General features: G+C 45.1%; 1 pseudogene across 1 annotated transcript in view; it reads right to left on the reverse strand.

The window, feature by feature from the left end:
• LOC147100760 (uncharacterized) overlaps positions 1-15,858 on the reverse strand; it is a 387,502-nt pseudogene that overhangs the window by 170,975 nt on the left and 200,669 nt on the right. The window contains exons 2-4 of the transcript XR_015073560.1: positions 8,752-8,902; positions 3,066-3,269; positions 436-625 (exon numbers count right to left, since the gene is read on the reverse strand). The product of XR_015073560.1 is annotated as an uncharacterized LOC147100760 (transcript). The remainder of the gene's footprint in view (positions 1-435; positions 626-3,065; positions 3,270-8,751; positions 8,903-15,858) is intronic.

The following is a 15,858-nucleotide window of genomic DNA, read 5'->3' on the forward strand; positions in this document are numbered from 1 at the left end:
AAATTCAGTTAATTAAATAAATCTGGAATAAAAAGCTAGTACCAGTAATGGTGACCATGAAACTACTGGATTGTCGTAAAAACCTATCTGGTTCACTAATGTTCTTTAGGGAAGGAAATCTGCCATCCTTACCCGGTCTGGCCTTTATGTGACTCCAGACCCACAGCAATGTGGTTGACTCTTAACTGCCCTCTGAAATGGCCTAGCAAGCCACTCAGTTGTACTGCTACTGCAGTGGTTGAAGGTGGCTCACCACCACCTTCTCAAGGGCAATGGGCAATAAATACTGGCCTTGCCAGTGACACCCACATCCCATGAACGAATAAAAACATTTTTATTCTCAATCCTGAATTTGATATAGCAATACTTGTGGATGCTTTGTATACACGCATTGGCTGAGATACTCCAGAAGCTCAGTAACAGCCATACACTTACCTCACACAGACCCACTGTAGCCATGTGTTGATTGATTTAAAATGGTATTTCATATCCCCATAAGAGGTGGAAACAAACTTGTAGGAATCAAAATTCTGCACCAGGACCCTCCCCCAGCGAGCACCAAGGGTCATTTCTCCATCACCAACCCAGATCTCAACATGGACAATGTCATGGGGCTGGAATTTGGCTATAAACAAAAAGATTATAAAATTTCAGTATTTCAATAAGATAGACATCTGTGACAATGTAAAGTGGGCTGCAGAGCAGGAATGAATGCAATCATAGAAATACTGTAGCTGAATTTTAGTGGGTTTTATTGTTATATTATGTAGAATTACATGGAATGTACAGCACAGAAACAGGCCATTCGGCCCAACTGGTCCATGCTGGCGTTCATGATCCACACGAGCCTCCTCCCACCCCTCTTCATCAAACACCATCAGCATATCCTTCTGTTCCTTTCTCCCTCATGTGTTTATCTAGCTTCCCCTTAAATGCATCTGTGCTACGCGCCTCAACTGCTTCTTGTGGTACCGAGTTCCATGTTCTAACCACTCCATGGGTAAAGAAGTTTTATAAGTAAAGTAAAATACTGTACTGATAGGCAATGTCCCCTCTCAATTTGTATCCGGTGCGCGGACCCTTTAACTGGCTGCGCGGCCCATTCGGATTTTTGTGCACGTGCGGTTTCTTCCATGTAAAAGCCGGTGAACGGCCTGCGCGGGACCTCCAGACCGCCGCGCGGCTGCACGACCGCACAGCTTAACAGGAACATTGCTGATAGGGTCCATCATTGTAGGATGCAGATGGGTATAAGTGTAACTCGGCCAACTCATAGATTTGACCCTGGTATTTACTGGGGCTGTATAAAGAAGTGGAGAAATTATACTGCTGAACCAATGCATAATCTCGTGTCGTCTAATACATTAGCCAATAACCTTAATTCAACAAGAAATGGTTAATTCTGTTCATTCTCGCCTCAATATTGTTATTGCCCACAAAGTTCATTTGGGAAAGTAATTTAATGATCAGTACTCAGTATTGTACCAAATAATCTCAATTGGAGTGGTTAACCTGTGAAGTGGGCAAGCTGGGGTGATTCAGCTCTCTGGGCTCTCCACAGAACCCATCCACTTCTCATCACGCTGACACCCACGACTCTTCTTTTACTGTACAAGCATGCTGCCTGTTTCTTCTCCAATGTTTAACCAACATTTTTTTATTATTGAAAGACTCTATCGCAATATATCCCTTGAAAGTAATGAGTCCTAATACAATGCAGCCTTTGTCATAATGGATCCTTGCACCCTACCACAATGCAGACCTCACAATGATAGACCCGGTCGGTACAGTATTGCCCTTGCAATGGTCCCTTTCCAAAGGGTAACTCATCCCAGTGAATTTCGAAACAAGCAGCTCATCCCATTGTTACACCAATTTTGAAATCTTACTCTTACTGACGAGAGAAATAATATGGAGATAAACAAAAATCCACTGGTACAGTAAGGGGAACGCTCTCAAGAATAGTCCTCAGGCAAGTGGTCAGTGTAAATGGATAATGTGGCTGGGGCTCAGACCGGATCATTGTAAATAGGAGAACACTGGGAAGGTTTCCTTCTCTAGCATTGTTTCCCTGATTGTGATAAGTTAAAAAAATGAGAAATAAGCTCTGCCTTTCATAGAGTTGCTCCAGTGAACTGACATAGTAATTGTTTAACAAAAATCAGTAAATTCCTGTTCATGAAGGGAACTCTGAAAGGTGTAGTAACATAACAAATGTATATGCACTGATGCAGTACATAAGGCTTTGACATACCATGCCTCAGAGCGGTAGGACACAAATCTGAATTCATACTTTCCCTGATCTTGACTGGGTTACTGAGAGGTAAGGACAGCAATGAGGTAGGGTGCTTCACCACAGGATGGAAGGATCTGCGGGTGAGATACCTCTGGAGCTCTTTTCGCACCTCTCAGCAGTGGGGTCACGAGTAGTGCAGGCAAAGGGCTAGGAACTGGTTGCTTGATTATGTGTCAGCCATGGCTCAGTGGGTAGCACTCTCGCCTCTAATGTCAGAAGGTCTATGGGTTCAAGTCCCACTCCAGAGACTTGAGCACAAAAATCTAGGTTGACATTTCCAGTGCTGCACTGTTGGAGGTGCCACCTTTCGGATGAGATGTTAAACTGAGGCCCTGTCTACTCTCTCAGGTGGATGTAAAAGATCCCATGGCACTATTTTGATGAAGAGCAGGGGAGTTATCCCTGGTGTCCTGGCCAATATTTATCCCTCAATCAACATCACAAAAAAAACAGGTTATCTGGTCAATATTATATTAATGTTTGTGGGAGCTTGCTGTGCGCAAATTGGCTGCTGCGTTTACCACATTACAACAGTGACTACACTTCAAAAAGTACTTAATTGGCTGTAAAGCGATTTGGGATGTCCTGAGGTCGTGAAAGGCGCTATATAAATGCAAGTCTTTCTTTTTTCTTTTGTGTGGGAATCCAAGTAGAAGAAAAATTAATTTTAAAATGGGATGAGGGAAAAAGAAAAAAATGTAAAAGTTAGATGCAATCACAAAGCTAATTTGGTGTGTGCAAGAATGATAGGCCACAGAATTGATAATACTTTTGGGACTGAAGTAGGTCCCCGAGATGAACACAAGGTCCCCCAGTTCCATCTTTTCTTGAGTTGTTGTGATGGGAAGGGTGTCATAGTGGTAAGCCTGGTTTCCTGGTCCAATGATGAAGCCAAAGTCATCCTTCAGATCCCGCACAACTCTTCTCACTAGACCACAGCAATCCAGAAACAAAGGAGACTCGTACTCTGGAGCTGGCAAGCAAAATTGAGGCAGTAAGTAGCCGCAGATTCTGAACACTTTAATAAATGTTGGCAGATCAATTTATTCAATTAACCGTGCAGAATATATTAAAATGAGCTCCCCCAAACTGCTGTACATGTAAATGTCCCTCCCAATGTAGTACTGAACATTATAAACTAGCGGTCCCCAAGTTCAATCCCTGGTCTGTGCAGGGCTACCTGATTGAACCAGGGTAACACTGGGATGCTACAATTGGCCTCAGCACCCCTGGGCTCGGGGTGGGAAAATTAGCTCGGGTTCCCACTTCTATTCAATCACCCCACTCGAAAGTGCACTTGCATGGCTGTCAGGTGAGGATAAGATTGGACTTGGCTGTGATAGCCCCCATGGGGAAAACCTGCTAGCACTAACTGTCGAGGTTCACACATGAAAGATGGCCACTTTGGCAAGGTATCGGAGGGTTGCCAGTGCCTGTGAAACCATCCCATGCCATACCACCTTTGAGACAACAGGGCAGAATTTTTTTTTAAAGCCCAAATGATATATACAGGAAACTTTGGTTTATCCGGAGGTTGTATGTCCGGAATACTCGATCTAACGGCAAAAATCAGGAGCCGTTTTCTATAAGTTTTTTTAGATCTCGTTCTTTTTTTTTCCCAGTCAGACACTGCAAGGTCTGTAGCTATAGCAACAGCTTCAGCTAGAGACGCTTGCAGCTGCAGCCGACTCTTTAGAAGCTGTTGCTAAGCAACAGTGTTTGTTGTCAGATACAGAGATGAAAACCTCCGTATGCTTCAACATTAACTTTGTATGTCTGGCAGTTTTGATAGATCGGCAACACGCCGGTCCCGTCGGTGCCGGATATCACAAAGTTTCCTGTAGTATAAACGAAAACTAAAAAGTGTCCCATTGATTTACCTGATAATCTGAACTACTAGGAAGGGAGATGCCAGCATTGTCCCTGGCCTCTCAGGTATCTACTGTTAATGTTCTATACTGTAAAGCTGTTAGTTAAAATAAAGTCTGAATGCAGACATTTTATATGCAGTTCCCTTGGTGTAACATCATAATGTTGCACTATCGTCTCAGATGGTAACACTTTAGCCTCTGAAGCAGAAGGTTGTGGGTTCAAGCCCCAATACAGGACTTCAGCAACGTTCCTGTTAAGCTGCGCGGCCGTACGGCTGTCTGGAAGTCCCATGCAGCCGGCTCACCGGCTTTTAAATGGAAAAACTGCGCACGCATGGAAATTTGAATGGGCTATGCAGCCCGTTAAAGGGACGGTGCACCCCCCAAAAATGTAGAGGGTACATTGGACTTCAGCACATCATCTAGTCTGTCACTTCAGTGCAGTACTGAGAGAAAGAGTACTGAGGGGGATGAGATGTTCTCCTGGGGTCCTGGCCATCATTCACCCCGCAATCAGAACCACCTAAAATAGAGCATCTGGTTGTTCATTCATTTATGGGACTATGCTGTGTGCAAATATACCTACAAAAGGGCGAATGCACTTCAAACCCATTGACTATAAAGTGCTGTGCAACATCCTGAGGATATGATAAGGTGCAAGATCAATACAAGTTTGTTTGTTCTTTCTTCCTGTAGTGACATCATAAATAGAAAGTATCGAGTAGAACTTCATGAATTGAGGGAGTTGGTTACAAATTGTCTGCATCCAGCTTGTTTCACAAGTTCAATACAGTAACAAAGGGAGACTGAAAGACACAAACAAGCGTGCAGCTATGTTCCTTTATAACATTGGGGGATTTATGGGACAAATCAAGAGGATAAACTTACTCTTTTAAAATAAAAGTTCAATGTTCCTACTCTTGAAAAATAATCGTTGAATGTTCTCACAAACACGCAACAAATGGCTGCCCCTGAACGCACCACAGATTTTAATGACTATTGAATGACAAGTCCTCTACCAGTTTTCATGAGTCTTCAGATGAGGGGGTGACGTTGTGGAGAGTGGAACGGTGTAGCACTTTGGGCATTCAGTTTCAGAGCAGGCAGGTTGGGTATGGGCGGACACAGCGTAAAGCTCCCCTTTCCTCTGGCCCAACAACGTGCCATAACCTCAGTCTCAAAACAGCTTCCTGTTGCCCCATTAATGATTTCTTCTCAACATTTTTTCACCAACTATCCACGGTGCATTTGACTGATGTTTGGTGCAGACTTGTGGCGCTCTGGAGGAGCCTCATCCTAGAATCACAGAATGATACAGCACGGAAGGAAGCCATTCAAGCCCATCGTGCCTGTGCCGGCTCTTTGAAAGAGCTCTCCAATTCGTCCCAATCCCCTGCTCACTCCCCATAGCCCTGTGAATTTTTCCTTTTCATGTGTGTATCCATTTGAATTTTGAAAGTTACTAGTGAACTAGGTTCACGAGATTGATTCCTGGGATGTGAGGGTTGTCTTATGAGGAGAGATTGAGTAGATTGGGCCTATACTCTCTGGAGTTTAGAAGAATGAGAGGTGATCTCATTGAAACATTTAAGATTCTGAGGGGGATTGACAGGGTAGACGCTGAGAGGCTGTTTCCCCTGGCTGGAGAGTCTAGAACTAGGGGTCACAGTCTCAGGATAAGGGGTCGGCCATTTAAGACTGAGATGAGGAGGAATTTCTTCACTCAGAGGGTTGTGAATCTTTGGACCTCTCTGCCCCAGAGGGCTGTGGATGCTGAGTGTTTGAGTATATTCAAGGCTGAGATAGATAGATTTTTGGACTCTAGGGGAAATCGAGAGATATGGGGATCGGGCAGGAAAGTGGAGTTGAGGTCGAAGATCAGCCATGATCTTATTGAATGGCGGAGCAGGCTCGAGGGGCTGTATGCTCCTAATTCTTATGTTCTTATGAATCTGCTTCCATCACCTTTTCAGGCAGTGCATTCCAGATCATAATAACTCGCTGCGTAAAAAGACATTCTCCTCATCCCCTCTCTAGTTCTTTTGGCAATTATGCTAAATGTGTGTCCTCTGGTTACCGACCCTCTCGCCAGTGGAAACAGTTTCTCCTTATTTATTCTGTGTGATCACATCCACCGTAGACCGGGTTGAGCCTGCGTAAAGTTACGTCAGCCCTTTCAGTTTGCAGAGAGAGATTTTCACTTTGTTAGTTTGTGCTGGGTTTTGGTGTCTAGCACTCCTTAAGCTAGAATTTTAATTTATTTGCAGGTAAACAACAATTTCTGGATTCCTGAGTAAGGGCACCAGACATGTGGCACAGAGTCATTTGTAATTTAAGAAATTTGTTTTGAATCTCACTGAAGCATGACAGAAATTCTTCAGGAAATACTGGCCGAATAGTTCCTAATCCTTTGGTATTGGGCTGTAGTTTTCCACTGCGTGGATGCTAAAGTGGCAGCAACTCTGGAGTCAGGCCCCAGTCCAAGTGTGGAACGCACGACACCCAAGTGAGTCCCATTGCGGAGGCTGCCTCATACTAATTGGGCTTGACACCACGCGGAAAGATAACTTGAGTGCGATGTGAAGCGGATGCACAATATGCTTACAAACTAATGGAGAGCCTTTTTAATGGTTTAAGAAGCGGACACTGCCACCTGTGTTGTCAAAACATTAAAAGTTTATTGGTTGGGAGCAGGGCTCAGTGTGTGTGTACATTGCATGTACAGAGCTGTCTCCTGGTGGGTATCCAATATATACTAGAGGTCCTGCTGGCTACACTTTACACTGCAGCTCAAACCAAAACTATTGGTGTCAGCTGTGGCTCAGTGGGTAGCACGCTCGCCTCCGAGTCAGAAAAGTCATGGGTCCCACTCCAGAGACTTCAGCACATAAAGCTAGGCTGACACTCCAGTGCAGTGCTGAGGGAGTGCTGCACTGTCGGAGGTGCCGTCTTTCCGATGAGACTTTAAACTGAGTTCCCGTCTGCTCTCTCAGGTGGATGTAAAAGATTCCATGGCACTAATCGGAGAAGAGTTCTCCCCGGTATCCTGGCCAACATTTATCCCTCAGCCACCATCGCTGAAAGAAAGAAAGAAAGACTTGCATTTATATAGCGCCTTTCACGACCACCGGACATCTCAAAGCGCTTTACTGCCAATGAAGTATTTTTGAAATGGAGTCACTGTTGCAATGTGGGAAACGCGGCAGCCAATTTGCACAAAGCAAGCTCCCACAAACAGCAATGTGATAATGAGCAGATAATCTGTTTTTATTATGTTGATTGAGGGATAAATATTGGCCAGGACACCAGGGAGAACTCCCCTGCTCTTCTTCAAAATAGTGCCACGGGATCTTTTACGCCCAGCTGAGAGAGCAGACAGGGCCTCAGTTTAACGTCTCATCTGAAAGACGGCACCTCCGACAGTGCAGCACTCCCTCAGCACTGCACTGGAGTGTCAGCCTAGCTTTATGTGCTGAAGTCTCTGGAGTGGGACTTGAACCCACAACCTTCTGACTCAGGGGCGAGGGTGCTACCAACTGAGCCACAGCTGACACTAAAACTGACAACCGATGCTAAAGCAGATTATCTGACTTGTCTCACTGCTGTTTGTGGGAGCTTGCTGTGCACAAATTGGCTGCCATGTTTGCCTACATTACAACAGTGACTGCACTTCAAACATACTTAATTTCCCCTTCATTATTAAGCAATAAGAAAGTAAAACATCTAGTTACTGGCTTGCCTTTAACACAGGCAAGGGAAGGGCCACGGGCTGTTTCTTAATCATTTCTTAATGATTCATTTTGTGGGTGTTGTTGTTGGGGGGGTATTCAAAACTGTCCAGGAAATATAACTGATATACAGGGTTTCTACGAGTTTCTGTTGTGAAATGGCACATTAGGAAATCTTTCAGATACCAACACACCCACAGACAAAATTGAAATACTAAATCGATATTTTTGCCTTCTGGTGAAAAACACCTTTGTGGGAATGGTAGTAATTTTCTTAACTGCGAGCACATTTGTAGCTAATCCAGAGGATATTTAAGGTGATTGGCAGAAGAACCAAAGGCTCTTCATGAGGAAAACCTTTTTTTACGCAGCGAGTGGTTAGGATCTGGAATGCCCTGCCTGAAAGGGTGGTGGAGGCAGACTCAATCCTGGCGTTCAAAAGGGAATTAGATAAGTACCTGAAGAAAAAAAATTTGCAGGGCTACGGGGAAAGGGCGGGAGAGTGGGACTAGCTGAAGTGCTCTTGCAGAGAGCTGGCACGGGCTCGACGGGCCAAATGGCCTCCTTCTGTGCTGTAATCGTTCTATGATATTAGTGAAGATGCTACAGAGATTTCAAATTGCACCAGGGACAGTCATTAAAAAAAATGCTTAATCCAGTTGAAAAGGGAATAGTGAACATTAAAAATGCTGTTTTAGATATTATTCTAAAATTTGGCAGATAAGTCACATCTACTTACACATTACTTAATATGAGAGATTGACTCATCCACCACGGCAATGTAGAACTATATGTGAGAGAGAGTACTGTATATAGTAACACCAACTGTGGACTCAAGCCCCACGTCCACACTCACTTCCTGGTTCATGGTACTTCTTTGCATACGGCACACCAATGTAACTCTTTGCTTTTTCCAGGAATTTCAGGCGTAGCTGCCACGTCTGATCTGGATCCTTTTTCTGTCCGCACATATTTAGTGATATCCTTTTCAGATTCCATAGTTCCTCCTGCAATCGGGACAAGGAAGAATTATTTGTCCACTTCAATAAATCCAGCTTGAGGATGTCTTTTCGCCTACTCCTCTTTTTTGTAGACGATGATAACACCAAATATTTCTAATTAGTTGAACTTGTGATACTCTTTGTGCTCGTTAAATCCTTTGACATTATTACGGTTGTGGTGTTGCTCGTGTGATTTTTTTCATTCCCATGCCATACAGTTGCTTTTTTTTTTATATACACACAGAGATTGAGCAGGAGAGAGAAAGAGCGAGAAAGAGAGAAAGGGACACAAAGAGAGAGGTAAAGGGCTAGGATACTGGGTAAATAAATCAAGCGAAACACAATTGCGGCCGCTGGGTTCTTGCATTTTGCTGTTACGTCGTTATTTTATCCGAATGACCTTAATGCAGTTCTTAATGTTTCCCCCTCAGGTTATGGGATTGGTTCACAGTCATCAGAGTACCTGACAACACCCACAGTCAAGCTTGCAAGTTCGTTCCAGCCCAGTACACTAACAATACCAGCAACAGTGCACTAAACAGGAGGCATATCAATCGCTAGACTGTCATTAACTGACAGGACTCTACACCTTTAGGCTGACAAACCCAGCTGTTGCTATAGATTCAAACAACAACAGCAACAACTTGTATTTATATAGCACCTTTAACGTAGTAAAACATCCCCAGGCACTTCACAGGAGTATTATAAGACAAAAAAATTTGACACCGAGCCACATAAGGAGAAATTAGGGTAGATGACCAAAAGCTTGGTCAAAGAGGTAGGTTTTAAGGATTTTCTTAAAGGAGGAAAGAGAGGTAGTGAGGTGGAGAGGTTTAGGGCCTGGGCAACAGAAGGCAGGGCCACCAATGGTGGAGCGATTATAATCAATGATGCTCAAGAGAGCAGAATTAGAGGAGCGCAGGTATCTCGGGGGGTTGTGGGGCTGGAGGAGATGACAGAGCTAGGGAGGGGCGAGGCCATGGAGTGTTTTGAAATCAGGGTTGAGAATTTTGAAACAGCTTATCTCTTTGAAACATAGCCGTTTTATACAAAATTATGACTATAACACCTGCGAGAACTACAAGGTTAAGCTGCTCCACCACAGAAATGCCAGGTTTCACTTTCCCCCAACCCTCCCCAAGTCGCTGAATTTTATTTATGAAAGCAATGTAATCTATTTCTAACTTGGAGGTATAGTGAACAGTGAGGAGGATAATGATAGACTTCAAGAGGACAGACAGGCTGGTGGAATGGGCAGACATGTGGCAGATGACATTTAACGCAGAAAAGTGTGAAGTGATACATTTTGGTAGGAAGAACGAGGAGAGGCAATATAAACTAAAGGGTACAATTCTAAAGGGGGTGCATGAACAGAGAGACTTGGGGGTATATGTGCACAAATCGTTGAAGGTGGCAGAGCAGGTTGAGAAAGCGGTTAAAAAAGCATATGGGATCCTGGGCTTCATAAATAGAGGTATAGAGTCCAAAAGTGTGGAAGTTATGATGAACCTTATAAAACACTAGTTCGGCCTCAACTGGAGTATTGCATCCAATTCTGGGCACCGCACTTTAGGAAGGATATGAAGGCCTTAGAGAGGGTGCAGAAAAGACTTTTCAAGAATGGTTCCAGGGATGAGGAACTTCAGTTACGTGGATAGACTGGAGAAGCTGGGGTTGTTCTCCTTAGAGCAGAGAAGGTTGAGAGGAGATTTGACAGAGGTGTTCAAAATCAGGAGGGGTCTGGACAGAGTAGATAGAGAGAAACTGTTCCCATTGGCAGAAGGGTCGAGAAACAGCGGACACAGAGTTAAGGTGATTGGCAGAAGAACCAAAAGCAACACAAGGAAAAACTTTTTTACGCAGCTCATGGTTATGATCTGGAATGCACTGCCTGAAAGGGTGGTGGAGGCAGATTCAATCATGGCTTTCAAAAGGGAGTTGGATAAGTACCTGAAGGAAAAACATTTGCAGGGCTATGGGGACAGGGCGGGGGAGCGGGACTAGCTGAAGTGCTCTTGCAGAGAGCTGGCATGGGCTCGACGTGCCGAATGGCCTCCTTCTGTGCTGTAATGATTCTATAAGTGCCTCATAGTAAAAAAAAAAGACAGAGCTCTGCTCATTTCAATGGGTTTGGAGTCAGTCGTTGTTTTCATGAAATCTCTCAGTTAGCAACAGTCTAACTTTGACAAGGGCGAATACCTTCAAGCTTTCACATGACTGCATAGCATCCTCGTGATTTAAAGCTTCTTTCGTGAGTTTATCACTGTGAACAGTAGCACTGGAATGTTGTAGCAGAACATGACTCATGCAACAACTCATTCTGCCTAGGATACACTGGTTAAGATGCTCATACAACTCTGGCTATGAGCAAACCTTTGTACATCTTTGAGGTCGTCCAAAACTCGGCTGCCCGTGTCCTAACCCGCACCAAGTCCCGTTCGCCCATCACCCCTGTGCTCGCTGACCTACATTGGCTCCTGGTTAAGCAACGCCTCGATTTCAAAATTCTCAATTTTGTTTTCAAATCCCTCCATGGCCTCGCCCCTTCCTGTCTCTGTAATCTCCCTCTACCCCACAACCCCCCCCCCCCCCCGAGATATCTGCGCTCCTCTAATTCTGCCCTCTTGAGGATCCCGTATTATAATCGCTCCACCATTGGTGGCCGTGCCTTCTGTTGTCTAGGCCCTAAGCTCTGGAATTCCCTGCCTAAACCTCTCCGCCTCGCTACCTCTCTTTCCTCCTTTAAGACGCTCCTTAGAACCAACCTCTTTGACCAAGCTTTTGGTCACCTGCCCTAATTTATCCTTATGTGGCTCGGTGTCAAATTTATTGTCTTAAAATACTCCTGTGCAGCGCCTTGGGACGTTTTACTATGTTAAAGGCACTATATATATATACACGTTGTTGTTGCTTATCTATCACATTTAACCCTTAAAGTTGCAATAAATGCAGGCTGTATCAACAACAACAACTTGCATTTATGTAGCACCTTTAACATCCCAAGGCACTTCACAGGAGTGCCATCAGACAAAATTTGACACCGAGCCACATAAAGATATTAGGACAGGTGACCAAAAGCTTGGTCAAAGAGGTAGGTTTTAAGGAGCGACTTAAAGAAGGAGAGAGAGGTGGAGCAGCGGAGAGGTTTAGGGAGGGAATTCCAGAGCTTAGGGCCTCGGCAGCTGAAGGCACTGTCACCAACGGTGCAAGAATTTTGGAGGTTTGTAGGGCTGGAGGAGGTTACAGAGACAGGGAGGGGCGAGGCCCAGGAGGGATTTGAAAACAAGGAATAGAATTTTAAAATCGAGGCATTGCCGGACCGGGCGCCAAAGTAGTCAGCAAGCACAGGGGTGATGGGTGAACGGGACTTATTGCGAATTAGGATACGGGCAGCAGAGTTTTGAATGAGCTCAAGTTTACAGAAGGTGGTAGCTGGGAGGCCGGCCGGGAGAACATTGGAATAGCCGCGTCTGGAGGTAACAAAGGCATGGACGAGGGGTGTGCGGGTTTTTCTGAAGATAATTCTCTCACTTCTAAAAAGGTCTTTTCCTTTTCTTCTCCTTTCCTCTCTATGCACTGTAGCTGGCTGAAACTGTGAGCAAGCAACCTGCCCCTTCACACATCAATCTGAAATCAGCTGCCAGGAGGTGTAAAGAGGTGCTAAGGAGTTTTATTCTTCCTTCAATCTTCCCTGCCTAGTAAGTACCTGTCTTGGCAGCTACCCACAGTGGTCTGGCTGAGATTAGGAGCTAGATGTGAAGTGCTGTGAGTGCAAACACCTGTCCATCCACTCTATGGTGCACCATTGTGCAAAATATGGAATTCTTTAAACTCATCAAGCTGAGGGTTAAAAGGATTCTCATGTTTTTGGTTCGAGGTTCATCTTAAAGAGAGGATCAGTGCAACAAGATCCTTGTTTACACTCCACCACACAACCTGTCAACATGGGGGCACAATTGCAGCAGCCAAGGTTTTCACAAATGTGGGTGGGCTACAGGGAGCTTACAGCCCAACATCATCTCACCGCCCCAGCAAAACCTTCCAGGCCACACACAGTTAGAAGATAGGAGGTAGGTTTAGCAACCTTTTAAGAAAGGTAGGGCTTAGATCAAATGAAAACAGACCTCAGCTTATTTGTGCAGACATACGTGATCTGCCTTTTCAAATTAAAAAAAATGTATATTTGACACCCGGCTGTGCATTATTCCTGCTCCAATTATTTCATTGTCTCTTTTTGCTGCTTAAAAAATGTGCTACGTTTATGCCGAGGGTGATTTTCTGCTGTGGACCTATCCTCACTAGAACTGGTTATAAACTTGGTCTTACTGAAGGGCCTCACTGGGATGGATATTCAGGTTAATTATGGATTTGGACAACCCAAAATTTGGATGATCTGAATCTGAATGAGAGGAATAAAACAATGAGTTCCAGTTGAGAATTGACCCAAATAACGAGAACTTTAAAAGTGTCTGTGGGATGTCAGACATTAATATTACTCCCTACCAAAAGACAAGGCAAATTGATTTTATGTAGCCCCTCACTCACAAGATCCCACCAAAAAGCTTCAGCGAGATGGGTATAATGTATTATACACTTCCTATTAAACAATAACACTAAGCCAAAAGAAAGAAAAAAATGCATTTACATAGCGCCTTTCATGGCCACCGGACGTCCCAAAGCACTTTACAGCCAATTAAGTACTTTTTGAATGTAATGTAGCAAATGCGGCAGCCAATTTGCGCACAGCAAGCTCCCACAAACAGCAATGTGATAATAATCTGTTTTGGTGATGTTGGTTGAGGGATAAATATTGGTCAGGACGTAACAGCTAAATGGATGCCATTCCTAAGTGATAATCTCTCTAAATGGAAAAAAAATGGATATCATAGCTTCATATTCTACCTACCACTAGAGAAATGGACATAAAATGATAGAATCTTACAGCACAGAAGGAGGCTATTCAACCCGTCGTGGTCTTTGAAAGAGCTCTCCAATTTAGTCCCACACCCCAGCTTTTTCACCATAACCCTGCAAATTAGTCTTCTTCAAGTACATGTCCAATTGCATCGTGAAAGTTCCTATGGAATCCTCTTCCACCACTCTTTCAGGTAGCGCGTTCCAGATCTTAACAACCATCTATGTGAAAAAAACTCTCCTCATTTCCCCCTCTAGTTCTTTTGCCAATTATTTTAAATCTATGACCTTTGGTTACCGACCCACTTGCCAGAGGAAACATCAACAGATATATCAGGAAAAAATAGTATAAGCCCTCACTAAACTCCGATGGAAATGGGCAGCTCATATGCATGGTCAATATTATGAAAATTATGCAGATACACAAATATAAAGAAATAAAAACTTAAGAGAAGGACCTACAAGATGACAGTGCACTAGAGCTTCAACGCACAGCTCTACCAACATGGTTCCATGTGCAAGGGTGCTACTGCGGGGAGCACTGAGTAAACCCAATGTTCTTTTCAACTGGGATGAGAGCAAACCAGAGGGGAGAGGCAAACTTCCTGATGGCAGCACTGTTGAAAGCTCAGGGCATAAGTCACTCATGACCCATAACCCGGTCTGTAGTTGGCGCGTGGTCTGGAAGAGTTAACAAGAGGACAGAAACATCCCTCAGCGAGTTCATCCAGCAGAAACCGGTACAAGGCTCTGATGTGATGACCTATGGTGAAATAGGCTGTTGACCATCACTGTTGACGCTCATAAATGAACAATGCCCAATTGAACGTATTGGAGGGCACCCAGTGTCCTTGAACTGTCTCCAGAAAGGACTCAATGCCTTCAGAGCAGATGGGGAGAAAATTGGTAAGGGGAAAAAAAGGAGAGAGAAAATAAGTAAAAGTAAGTGGCATATGCCCCTTCACATCAACAAAATAGACACAAACATTCACATGTTGCATCTTTTTTATGCTTCTGAAGGACAGTCTTATAATACTTTTATCACACTGGTAGAGTAGCCAGACTGGGACCTAGTATCCGACTTCCAATTGCCAGTACAAAGGCAGGATAAAAAGAGCTCCTGATCTCAGTTTGGTGACTCCTGTTGCCTGGACATCTGGAAAGAACTGGATCAGACTTGCCTGGAATGCCTCTCACAGACAAATATCTTGCTGACGCTCACTTTCTTGACTTGTCTCTGAAGAATAGCCAATTGGGTGAGGTGCAAGTTGGCTGTAAGTTCTGCTGTGGAACTGTTCCTCAGCACAAATCACTTCCTTGAGGATAGGAGGAAGGACTAGAGGAACAACTTGCAATTATAAAGTGCCTTTCAAGTCCTCGAGAGGTTCCAAAACACTTTAAACGCAAAGGAAAATTTCGGTTACTTTGCGCCTCCCATTAGCGCCCTAAGAGGGTCCTAACGGGGCGCAAAGCAACTAGCGCCCGGGTGCGGTGCCGCCAACGCCTCCCGCGAAATTCAGCGGGAGATTAGCAGTGGCAGTAACCGGTAGCGCCCCGCTGCGCCGCCGGCGATCACGTCATCGCCATGTACAGCGCCCCGCTCGCGGTCTTCAGGAGCGCCCCCATACTTACCGCCAGACATCATGTCCGACGGGGTCAGGGGTGCCTACCTGCGGCTGGGGAAGCGCTATTTAAAGGTGAGGTGCAGGGCGGCCTTTTTTTTGCTGGCCGCCTGCCAGCACCTGCCTCCGCCCCCACCCCCAGCCTCCTTACCCACCCCCCGCCCTCCCCCCCCATGGAGTGCCGGCTGCGCTCCGTGAGCCGAGCACTCCTCTTGAGCGCCGGGCTCTTTTGCCAGCACTCCGATCCCTGGTGGCCCAGCTGGGCTCCGGGTCACGCTGCGCAAGGCCCCTCCCCTTTAAGAAGGGGAGGAGGGCCTGCAATACTGCGGCACGTAGCGCCGCGATATTCCTTCGCAGCGCCCCAAGAGGGAGGCGGGGCGCTTTCAGTAGCACCCCGCAACCCTCTTGGGACGCTACCATTCAATT

This window comes from Somniosus microcephalus, chromosome 25 (genome assembly GCF_052327205.1).
Source record: "Somniosus microcephalus isolate GS21.2 chromosome 25, FLI_Smic_1.0, whole genome shotgun sequence".
Classification (NCBI taxonomy): domain Eukaryota; kingdom Metazoa; phylum Chordata; class Chondrichthyes; order Squaliformes; family Somniosidae; genus Somniosus; species Somniosus microcephalus.